Source organism: Thunnus maccoyii, chromosome 18 (assembly GCF_910596095.1).
Source record: "Thunnus maccoyii chromosome 18, fThuMac1.1, whole genome shotgun sequence".
Taxonomy (NCBI): domain Eukaryota; kingdom Metazoa; phylum Chordata; class Actinopteri; order Scombriformes; family Scombridae; genus Thunnus; species Thunnus maccoyii.
Genome location: NC_056550.1, coordinates 16,163,150 through 16,176,163, shown reverse-complemented (window position 1 = coordinate 16,176,163; position 13,014 = coordinate 16,163,150). Strand labels below are relative to the sequence as shown.

At 43.1% G+C, this 13,014-nt stretch overlaps 1 long non-coding RNA gene across 1 annotated transcript in view; it reads right to left on the bottom strand.

Annotated features, from left to right (window-relative positions):
• Nucleotides 1-13,014, bottom strand: part of LOC121883369 — a 53,469-nt gene that overhangs the window by 30,833 nt on the left and 9,622 nt on the right. The window lies entirely within an intron of this gene.

Below are 13,014 nucleotides of genomic sequence, written 5' to 3'. Positions count from 1 at the left end.
CGCCACAGAGCCCCGATGGTGTCTCCCCGCTTCATTTACATACAACAATATACAGGTCCACAGCCCACTCCCAAACACACATACACAAACCATTCACGGCATGCTAAACTCAATCTCAGTCAGAGCGCGTCTGTGCATGAGTGTGTGTGCGTGTTTGTTTGTAAGTGAGTGGAGGAAAGGGCAAGGCGCCTAAAGAACATGTCATCTTCATTCAGTGTGGTGAGCAGCGTTTCAGAGGCATAAAGCAAGATGGTTTTGTTGCTTGAGTTTTATACTTTTGTTTTTCATGACCTGAGCACACAGCACAAGGGCAAGCTGGTGTGGTCAACATATCCCTTCTCTCCTCTGCTGTAAGAGGCACACTGTGTGATTGATTTGAGAAATATGCAGAGCGTTCTCCAGTAAGAGAACTGGGGAAAGATCCAGCCTCAGGATATGTGTGTGTGTGTTTTGTGTATGTGTGTACATGCAAAGGGCTCAGGCATGATCAAACAAAGCACATCCAGGTACAGTATGCCATCTGTACTCCCCCCAGCCCCCCAAAAATGTACTCTCTCCCGCCCTCTGCATCTCCATGCAGAGTTTTTGCGGTATATGGAGTGTCAGAATGAAAGAGGCCTTGTCTAAGAGCCTAATCCTTGGGCGATTAGTCAACGCGTCTCGATTAAAAGCTGGAAATGCAGCCACGCCTCCATCCCTCAACTCCCCCAGTAGAAAATGGCAGCCCACAGGTGTCCATACAATGTGTCTCATTAGAAAAAAATGGGTGGCGGGAGGTGGATCAGGGGTGACTTTCACATGAGACAGGGGAGAGGAATGGTCAGGAGAGGGGCCTGAACAATCCTTCACAAAAGGCCTGACAGCGGTAACACAGGAGCCCTGAAAGCATAAACATTTCTTTTTTTTTGATTTTGCACCCATATGCTATCACATTCTGAATTAAAATAAGCATTCTCTTTCTTGAAAATGTTAATAAGGCAACGAGAGACAGAGAGAGAAAGAGAAGTGGCACGTATATTTTTGACAGATTATCCCTTCATCAGCCGGTGTTTTCTGTAAACAGCCATTTTGAAGTGGAAGGATTGAGAGCAGAGACAGGTATTTCACCTAATCAGCCTCATACACCCTTACTTTCCATCAACACATGTTCAAAGGCTAAAATACCTCATCTTAGGGATATTCCCATGCTAGAACATGTCACCAGTACCACAAATATTGGGACTCTGATGACTACACAATCAGATATATATAAACTTTCTGTGTCAATGCTCAAGAAGAAATTATCAACAAAAGATACAGTATATTGTGTTGAAACACATCATGAGTCTGTAGGCTGTTTTTATGTTTTATGCTTTACACGTGTTAATCACACAAGTGCTTATTAAAGGAGTGATGCGCTTGAAAGGAGAGGCAGGAGATGTTTCGAGGGCTCAAGGCCCCAGACAAGGGACAACAAAGCAAGCCTCTCTCTCATTAAAAAACAATCACTCATTAAAAAAGAATCATAAAATAAATCAGTTTTATAATGATATTTTTTCCACCTGCTTAATAGTCACAAATGCTGATCAGTTTATGTGATTACTGTTGAACTCTTTAACTATCAGCAGCTTATTTCCTCCTGTTTAATAATAACTTTTATTTATATAACACTTTTCATATATAAAATGCAGCTCCCAATGCTTTATAGTGTGGCATTAAAAACAAAACGCAATGGTAAGTGAGAGCAACAATATGAAACAATGAGAACAGGTTAAAATAAAATCAGATGCAAGCAGGAGGATACAATGTGTAAAAAATAAATACAAAAATAAATAAGTTCGTGAAAATAGAATAAAGGATCCAGTATAAAAGGCATAGAAATAAGAGTAATAAAAAAAGTCATTTTTCTTAATCTGCTCCTAGTTAACCCATGGCAGTTTGAGTATCAGGAAATGACCTTTGGCCCTGGGGACAGACTACTGTACTTCCCCAATCACATCCATCGTGTGCCTAACCTTGAATGAAAGCTCGAAAAGGGAGGGGTATGTCTTTAGAGACCGGACATAGAGAGGAATCACTTACCACTTTCCCCCAGAGACTCAAATAGCCTTACACAGAGGGGGGATTCAAATAACAATGGCAAGAGGCAGGGACTGAATGTTTCCTGAGATCACATGTTGTTAGGAAGACCACAGCACTTGCCAACCAGCCAGCCAGGCAGCCAGGCCGGCTGTATGCGGAGGTCCACAGGGTGAGAACACACATGGTTTGAGTTTGGCTCTGTGTAGGACCGGGAGGAAAGAGGGGCCTGGTAGCAGGAACCCTCCAATTCTCACTTCCTGCTCCTGCTGGAAACGTGATCTGTGTGCCCGTCGTCCCCATCAACACTGAGCACAGTGTTCACCCAGCAGCCAAGGGGATAGCATGTTCATACGCAGGGCACCCCATCACACCGAATCAGCCTGTCAGCACCCTGAAACCCAGGCTGGTGTTTCCCTAATGAGCTGGGGGGGGGGGGTACAGCAAAGACAATCCCATTCAATCATGCTGTCAATCCTAGTGTGCCACAGCGGCAGGTTAGGTGACATTTCTTTATTTCTACAGGAAGCATTTTTGAAACACGGGAGCTGATTATTAACAATATAAGTAAAATAGGAACAATACTTGAAAATGAACATTATCCTGACCTGTCTTTCACCTGCGTACAGTAGATAGACATCTACTGCTGATAATGAGTCTGGGAAGAGAGGAAATATATATATATATATAGGTGACACATGGGGAGAGGCCATAATTATAGGGTTGTGCAACTGTCTTAATTATCTTTACTACCTGAAAGCCAAATCAATGTCACTTTAACTGCTCCTGGAAGAAAGAACTCCAGCTGACCTCGCAGTCCCTCCTTGACAGCAGAAGATGACTCACCTCATACCACAGGTCACATTTGGTCAAGTAAACACACCACACTAGTAAAACCACTGGGCCCATATACATGCACCAATGACTTACGTTTAAAATAATTATTTAAAAAAACGAGGGACGAAAAATCTATTTGGCCAAACGATACCAGCGAAAATGCTGCGCTGTTTTGCAAGAACCGAAGCAGTGTTTTGGTAGCGACAACAGTTGCGTGGGGCAATGTGTGTGCTGTTGTGTGTCCATGTGTGCCGTGTGTGTTGCCAAAGCCCGAGCTTCATTGTTTATGCTCTGCTGTGTCTGGGTCAGCGGGGCTCTTGACTGAATTCTTGCCCCAGCATGCAGAAAGTTTTAACGGTGTTGTTGCAGGAGGAGGAATGATTACATTATAAAAATACACCACACCATATGTCCTAGTGAGCGCCCAAACCGCATTATGACATACAGTAGAATCCAGCAGGCCTTTAACCCTGCCTCTGCACTTCACCAACCCAGCTGACACAGCCTCGCCACAGCTTTGGATGATCCGCTCACCTGGAGTTATTTTCGGACAAAAGAATAGTGATTTCCAAGACAGCAAATGCTTAATCAGCAAGTCCTGACGTGATGGAAAAATGAGACGGGCACGCATCACAAGGGTGTTGAAGAAAGCCCTCTGCTAGTTTTCAATCATGCTCTGTTGTCACCCCAGAATTTGCAGGTATTAATTCCAACCAACCAACCATCAGCAGCTGATTTTAATGACCCCCCACCGTTCCTCCACTTCTCCTTCCTTTCCTGCCAGTCAGTGCGATTAGCTGGTGTAGTGTGTTTGGTTAAGGTGAAAACATGCTCTTTCTTGGGTCTTCTTGGGAGCTACAGAGAAAGGCACTGTGGGAAATGTAACGGCAGAGAAGAGCACATGCTAATGTGGGTTTGGCAGCAAAGGTCATCAATGCTACTTCACACTTACACAAACACGACAAGACCAATTTGAAGATGGTTACACAGCTTTTGCATACAAAGCAGCCCCTTCTGTGTGAACCTTCCCACACGAGTTCACTCTGGTTAGGAGCCAGTCGGTTACCTCGATCAGAACCTCGCCCTCCTTCTTCTCGTCTCCATTTCACTCTCTCTGTGCGCTCCTTGTGTCTCATAACAAGACGGAGCATGCTCACAGTAAACCTCTTGGGGGGTGAAAGGGATTGGGAGATTAAATTTATTTTGAATTCCTTCCCCTTAATGTGGCAATTACCCCCCTCCCTCCCCTCCCCTCCCCTCCTCCTTCCCTCTCCCTCACCTCTTCTCTCCTCTCACAGCAGCACAGCACGGAGTCTGTTCTAGAGCACATCTCGTTTATGTTTTGTACACAGAATACATTTCTTTCACCCCCAGCCGAATCTTGAGCTTCACGGCAGAAACGGCCAGCCACTCATTCGACTTTAGGTGGATTAGCTGTACGTGTGCTGCTGAAAAGGTTTTGCGGAGTATGAATTTCTTAGTGTGAGGATTGTATAAAAAGATCCAACCTCATTCATCATTATTTGTTACTGAATGTTACATACAGATGTGCATCCTTGTATGATAGTGGAAGCAAACACACAGAACTACTGACTGACAATGATGACTTGACCTTTTTTTAAGACTCAGGAAAAGTATATAAAACGTAATCCTAATTTTGTGCAAACTGATTCTCTCAACTTTACTTTTAGTTAAATGTATATATTTATTCCTTAAATTTGAAGTAGTTTACTGTCCTGCTGCTTGGAAATGCAGGGCTTCCACTAGTTAAAACAGTCTTGTGAAATGTGTTTTCCTGAATGAGACAAAAGTAAATGGCTAAATGCTTTAACACCATAATTCTATGGATCTTAATCTCACCGTTTTGCCACGTCATAAGCCTGGTCATTTGTGTATAATCTTAGTAAGCAGATCAGAAACTCTGTGTGTGTGTGTGTGTGTGTGTGTGTGTGTGTGTGTGTTTGCCGTACAAGATGCTGCTATTTTTTTTTTCTGCATCCAAGACAAAGGTCAGGAATGCTAAGGTCAGCAGTGATACAGTTACAAAACACAAGTATCTGATCGTGACGTCCAAAATCCCTGATCTAAACTACTTGTGTAACAAAACCGGCCGGGAATGAGAGATTTCTCGGCTCAATTTTTGTTCCACTTTTCAATCCTCTGTGTCTAACCTCTCAGAGGCGACACACATTCTCCTTTGGTAAATGAATCCCACCAAAAGGCTCCATTTCCCTCTTTTCTTTGGTTGGAGGGCCAGTCACAACCCCCCTTTTCACTGCATTTTCACACATTCCATGCATCTAAAACGGTCTCGTTTTCTATCAACTAAGCTTCTTAATTGACCGTTCTATACAGGGAGGGATTAGCTGATAAGAGGGGGGAAGAAAAAGAGGGAGAGCAAAACAAAAAGAGGAAGTAAACGGTCAGTTGGGGGGTGGCAAGACACCAAAGGATTACCCCTGTCATCTGCCCTGAGATAAAAATACATCTTCAGAAGTGTGTGTGTGTGGGGGGGGGAAAGACTTTGTGAGGCATCCAAGAAAAATCTGTGCTATCAGGCACTGTGGAGGCACCCTCTCTCCAGGAGAGAACACAGGAAGGCCCCTGCAGGGAGGATTCAGCATTTCCTCCACCAGTAGTTAAAGTTAGAGCACTCTGAGGTACCGAAACCCTTTCAATGGGTCTGTCATCGATGTTCTCTCACAATGCTTGGCCCACATCTCTCCCGCTCTCTACTTTCTTTATGTTACTTTACAGAGCTGCCCAGGGCCCATTCGTACACTAAATTTTTTGTCGTCACGTCATGCTGTAATGTTCTAATCTGTTCTTTCCATTGTTTGCTGAGTTGCCAGTATATTCTATGATTTTCATTACAAACAAGGAAAGGAGGTTGTAAAAGGAGCTTTCGTGCTGTTGCGAGATCTCCAAACTCTTTAGAGCAAAGCTGTAGAATGACTAAGTACAACAGGGACTGATATATTCTATAACCTGTAAGTACACACACACACACACACACAGTCGGAGTGCCAGCTGTGCCACTGACGTAGGTGGAGTCCGAGTATCAAGCCAACACAGGCCTTTATAATTGTCCTAGATTTATAGGTGTGGTGCCTTGTGTTCTATATCTAATTACAGATTTTTACAATGATAGCATGTTAAGTGAAATGTAATACAAGAGCGTAAGAACCATTGCTTTGACCTAGACGTAGCAGCCCATGAAGCTCTACCTTTTAATTTCACCATATAGGGTTTCAGCAAAAAAAGGCTGATATACTTCCTGCTCAGGGGTGCAGAGTTAATGTCAGTGGCAGAAAAGCAGACAGGAAAGATTTTTTTTTTTTTCAGTCCTCCTCTCAATCTGCCTCTCATTTTAAGGCTTATCACTACATTCTGTCTAAACTCAATCCTCCCCCCCCCCCCCCTCTCTCTCTCTGCCCATTCTCTCAAAAGGTGCACATTTCTTTATCTTGTATTCAGCAAACAAAGGTGCCATTAGGTGGCATGCCTTCTGACAATATTTAATTAGGTTAAAACAAGTAGAAATGGCCTCTACTCTGACTCAAGGGAAATTCCAGCTGGGGATGACAGGGGCGGTGGGAGGGTTGGAGGAGAAGGGGGATGAAAGTCGAGCTCCATCTCTCTTTGACAGATTGGTAGAGACATGGGGAAACTTTACACGCTGTTTATTTGACCATGCTTTCCGTATGCTCGTATCATATTAAAAACCACAAGTGTCGGGAGAGGAGTCAGAAGAAAGGGCGCTTTCCTTCCCTCAACAATACCCGAGCTGTTCACGCTGATTTATGCAGCACAAAGGTCTCAGTGAGGGGAGAGAAATACACACTCACTAACAGTCAATACTGCCACAGATAATCTGTAATGATGCTGTCACACACACAAACATAAATGCTAGGAACGTAGACACATGCACACACACACAGGCACACGCACACCTCACATAGACACGGTGGTGCATCTGTCAGCTGTAACTATAATCTTCAATCTGACACCTGGCGATCAGCAAACAATTATAAAGCCATCAAGCAAGCAAATCCTGGTGGTGTTGAAACCACGATAAAAAAAAGGCCAGGAGGTGTTACCGTTGGCAGCTTTTACAATGCAAACTAAAAGGAAGATACACATCTTCTAAAACACTATCTTGTTAAATGAGTTACTTAAAAGTTGCAGTATTCTTAATTCTGTTAAAATTAAAATCCTTGGTGAATAATACAAAACAGATGGTTTTTTTTAAATCATTTTATTATATAAGCTCTACCTATTCATAAGCTTTTTTCAAAAAGTGCATGTGCACTCTGACTATTGGACAATGTAAACTTTGCACACTTTTTAAATGCATTTCTCACATCTGCAATGAAACTCTCATAAACAAAAACATGCTATAATAATTATAAGCCGTATGAAACGTCACAATACATCAAACTCTGTTTCAGCTGAGCTCTGAGGAATCCTAGTCTCCATGTGCCCTCACATTTGCAAAGCAGATGTCTTGATTAGAGCATACCAAGAAAATCTGTCATTCCCCCCAACAAGATGAGACACAAAATTCATGACAGTAAGGGGTTATAAAAACAGCAACGTGTTGGGCATGAAAACAGTTTTGTAATCTAATAATGATATATGATTCTGATATATCATCAGACTGTACAATAAAAGTAATAAAAAATATTAGATTCAGTCCAAGATGATCATTTAAGAAAAGTGAAGACCACCCGTGTTTGCTCACATAAAAACCATGGCTCTCGTGTCCAATCACATATCATAGATCAGACTGTTTATGAGTCAACCTGTAAAGACCAGCGGCAAAGGCTCAGCCACATGTTTTACTGCTCTGTTTGAATAATCAGGTACAAGTAAAACAAACAGCTACAGAAGGGATGTTTAGCAAGGAGCTCAGGATCCAACTCGGGGTAATAAGTGTTCATTAGTTTTAATAGCCTGGCTCCTGCACCAAATGAAAAGAAAACTAGGAGACCACATCCAGCTAATGTAAATAAACCAAAAATCTCCTCCACTGTCTATCTTGAAAAATCTATCTCACTTTCTTAACAACTTAGGTAAGAGTAAAGCAGGAAGTGGAAGATTCTGCTGTCCCGACTGAAAAGTACAGTTTGTATTCTGGAGTAATTACTATTGGAAAGACAATTAGACGCTGTGTGCATGTGTTCACTCAAGAGAGAAATGAGGAAAGATCATCCAATAAAAATAGAACATTTGACAGAATTAATTAATGCACTATGTGTCTAGATACAGAGTAAAATAAACATAACTGATGTAGGGATTAAAATATGAAAATGAAGAACAACCGGATCTGCTATGCTCAGACTTCAAAGTGCTCAAACAAAAAAGGGTGGGACTCATGTCAAACATTTTTAAATCTTAAAAAAAACAAACAAAAAAAAAAGTATCTTAAATGACCTTGTGTCTCTGTTTTAAGCCCGTATGCGTCCATTAGGCAGATGCTGCTGTTGGGCTTCTCTGGTGTTTGGTGGCACATCTTGATTCCACCTGAGCCGAGAGAGAGGCAGTGAGGCAGGCCCAGTGATCCAGATGGCCCCCCAACACTGGCCTGAACATAAACATGGCTTGGGTCTGGTTGAGTAGAGGGAGACCCCGTTTATTTATGGACATGTCTGGGTCTGGGACACAATTATAGAAAGATAGATAGAGGAGGTGAGGGACAAAGGAAAAGGGCTCAGAGAGCGGTGCGTCCAAACTTACACATGTGGATGACTTCCAGTACGGTCAGACAGTTGTGTGATCTGGCCCACCTACACAGCAATAGCTGAAAATGTGTGAGTGTGCGTTTATAACAGCGTGAATGTGTACAAGGTTAAATGTCCCTATGCCCACATACTGTTCCTTCTTATCTACATTCCAGTCCAATGTACAAACTATAAAGCAAAATACCTTTTTAAACTGAAGGAGGGAAAAAGCAACAACTGGCTCATTTGAGGAACTAATTGAACTCTCCGTGACGTCAAACACGCCACAAACAAGCCAATGTAGCAAGCGGTACTGGCTGTAGGGCGGCAAAAGTAGAGTGAGGGTGTGAGGCTGGGGAATTCAAAGAATTTTCCCGTGTGCTTACCGGTAAAAACCAAGCCCACTGTAGGTTTATGAAAGTATGGCTGAGCAAGGTGCTTTTCATCTTTACCGCACTCTCATCAACTATATCAGTTCAATCTAGATTTTTACAATGGAGTTTACAGCTTAATAGCCCGGTACAGAAACCCAGACATCGTAAGGTGTTTTTATGGCTCTTGTCTTTATGACGGGTCCAAATATCATTGCATTACTGTACAACACAGAGGAAGGTAGTTCTGCAGAAAAACAACTATTTTACTTTCATAATTACTGCAGGATCCTTGAAATAGACCTGAGAAACTGCAGCTATAACGAGGAAGCCTTGGTGAGTCGATCACTGGTCACAGTCTGCACTCACACTACAGCACGTTGCCTCACAAACCCTGCCAGCTCATGTTTTCTGTCGCCTTTCACAAAAACCAGAACAACTATCCAATATGAAAACAAGTCACACATCCGATCAACCTGCGAGATCGTTGTGAGGAAAGACAAATCAGCATCACTCATTTCTCACTTCGAACTCTTCTAATGTTCAAGTAAGCATAATGTTGAACAAATTAAGATAAGGTACATAAGTGCAAAAGCTGCTTTCACTTTTTTCTTGGCAACTTTGACGGCAAAGTCATTAATCCAGTCAGTCAGACATTAATTCCACTGACAAACGTCTGCTCGTTCTTCTGCCTCAGTGCGAAGGTTCTCTGCTCGTCTGACTTCGGCATCGTTACAACATCGCATAGGGCAATAAAACTCTAGCTAGGTGATTAGCACGGTGGCCTGACACAGCATGCACACACACACACTGAAGTATAAACATTACACAATCGCACCAAACATGTGAGCAGCTTCAGCTAATTAAAACCACGCTGTCTTTTAATGCCTGTTTATATCTGACTCTTAAATGAATGCTGCCCCCGGAGCTCCTTCCAAAACAGCTCAGTCAAGGAGCGGAGCGGAGGGAAGGAGAGGAGGCTATAGGGAAGGTGGGATGAAAATTACAGTAGGAAGGGGACTGGCAAATGATTTTTATGAAGGTTTCACGAGGAAAAACAAGTCAACAGAACGAAGAAAAGTTCACAGTTGAATTAAAAAACACTTGATTGGAAAAGCAGTTTAGCCCTGGGGTAGTGTTTATATTATTTAAGCAAACCAATTCTTTAGGTGATTGAAGAAATCTACACCAAGGCAATTTGAATAAGCAAGACATTCGAGGCATAAAGATTATCAAAAGCGCCGGGCTGTTCCAATTTCTTTGATCTTCATGATTCAGTGAATGAGTGAACGAGAGCAGGGCAAAGGGAACTTTAATACCTCTCAATCAGTACCATGTGGGGCTTTATTGGTGTGCCACTGCCATTCTCGCTGCCTTGGCGGGCATGAAGGACACAGAGACCCAGGGGGCAGGAGGGGGGGACTGGCCATCGCTCACTCACGTCGTTAAAGTCGATAAGCTGGCAGCTGGCAGGAGGGAAGCTTGCCATCAGTAACCACCAGGTCCCCGACCACCTCACTCACATTTTCCAAAACCTTTTCTCAATCTGCTCTCTGCCTGGTTCAGAGTCGGATCAGACTCAGCCCTCCAGAACATGGGCCAGTTAGTCTGACGCATGGCACCGCAGTTCTGGGAGGGGTGGAAAAAGTCCAACCTCACACCTGAGTGACCTTTGCCCTGTCCTCGAGGCCACCACCAGACACTGTCAATCCTCTGAGTAACAGTAAACATGTACGACCAGCTACTTTGACATCAATACTTCCACATACCGCCTTGTCTTTACAAGCCACACTGAGCACATAACACACAATTAATGTAGTGTATCCCGATTTTTAGAAATGTCACTGTTGTAATTATATTTGGAGGTGGATTACCTATTTTCATATGCACAGATTTTGAGCCACATTTCAGGTTTGGATTTCCAGTTGCAACTTGTACAGACTTAACTGAGAAAGTGGCAGAGGCATATGTGTGTGTGTGTGTGTGTGTGTGTGTGAGAGAGAGTGAGGGAGAGACAGATGTCTGGAAGAGGCTAGGTTGGCAGAGTTTACAGTAGAGGAGTGCAGGCTTTGTAAACGAAAGGAGGAACACACACAAACATACGTACCCACCTCACACAAACTCCCCCACTTACACCACACTGAAACCAAAGCTTACAACAGCCGCGCACCGCTGCTAATGCCCTCCTTGTGTGTATAAGTCGGTACCTGAGTGTGCGTGCACATGTGTCTACGACATTACATCGCGCTCCAGAGTCGTCCCCCCCCCCCTCCTCTACAGCAGCTGTCCACGCCCCAACACACGTGCACCCCGTTTAGACCGCTGCTGATTGAGAGCTGGAGCACCGATTGGAGGTAGCAGCATGAGGGGAAGACGTAGTTACTCATTTTCATTGCTCTAGGGTTTCCCCTGGTTTCTAATTGAAGGTATTGCCAATGTTACCAATGGAGGCCCAGTGTTACCCAGTGCAAGGGTGGAAAAGTGTAGAGTGAGGGGGTGCTCCGTTAAGAAAGCCTGTAAAGTAGCTGCTGCCACTAACAACACCCCGTTAACATGAACCACAGACACACAGCCATAAGAAATAGTTATAGAGAAAGGCTCACCATGTTATGCTTTATTGCACACCTGCAAAATGTGGTTAATGCAATAGCCAGCATATGCATAATGAGGTTTAAAATGTGAAAAATGCAGCTAATGAATACATGTTTTTTTCCTAAATTCTTGCCTGCCTACAAAGTACATAAAGACAGGAAACTACAGGGTCAATGATTAACTTGAATAGTAGACGGAGGTTACCCTGAGCTATTGACTAGACAGATATACTGTACACTCAGACTTCCTCCTCTGTATCTTTACAGAACACCTCCATGACTCACTCACTCTACCAGCTCTGCCATGCCTCAACATATTGTCTGCAATAAACAACAGCTTGGGAAGAAAAACATAGATCTCTTCCCTCAAGGCGAGGTAGCTCCTACAGTACCTGCCTGCCTGCCTGCCTGCCTTGGACACGTCTGGTCAGGTCCTCGGCTCAGCTAGCCCGCGGTAGCTCTTATCAAAAACTGCTGAAGGATTTAGATGATCGATTATCATGAAGAGATGAGTAATTTTGGAGTGCTTAGAAGAGATGGCAAGAGATAAGCAGATGGGAGCAGTGTTGCAACCATTCACTTCTGTTGTGGGCTGTTAGCGACTGCCACAAAATAAATGAGATTTGACGCAGGTGCTAATGTCAACAGGCTCTCTCCACACAGACCTAAAAGTACACAGTGGGCAGTACAAGCTTGCACTTTCACTGAGAATAAACAGGAAAGAAATTAAAGGGAAAAAAGAACAGGAGCAGAAGCAAATAGTGGCCAACAGCTCTGATAAGCTCACAGTTTGGAATTTGATTGTGGTTTTGGTAAGAAAGTAAGAAGTAGATAAGAGGGATCCGGAGGAACTGCTCACAATGCATGAAATATTACAAAGGTTATATAAAAGGTTTTGTGTATGTGCATGCCTTTCTGTGTGTGTGCATGCACACACTTTGTAGCATTCAAGGTAGATGATAGAAAAACCTAAAAGTATAAATCAGATTAGCTACAGATTATGGACAATTTAACACATTCTTGTACCAGCATGAGAGGTGTGGCTGTGTGTGTAAAGTACACACACTGCACTAATACACAAATGCACTTAGCCTATGCCAATATACACCATACCTATATACTGTATACCAATACTACACCTTACTGCACATGTGCACACATGCATCAGCCACAGTGCAGTCAAACAGTTAAAATCAAACAATGATAACATTACAAGTGCAAAAAAGTTACACAATACACAGAGAACAATTCACTTATGATTGCAACCTTTTCCCATGACAATGTATCTCATAATTTCCAACTGACAAGAACCTGAATAACTACATACTCTGAAATCAGATTTGTTACGAGCAAACTGGTCAATGTTCAACAATGTAGTGACACACTGAGAGGAAACGGAAGTCTTCCTAAACAAATGATACACCTCTTATAAGA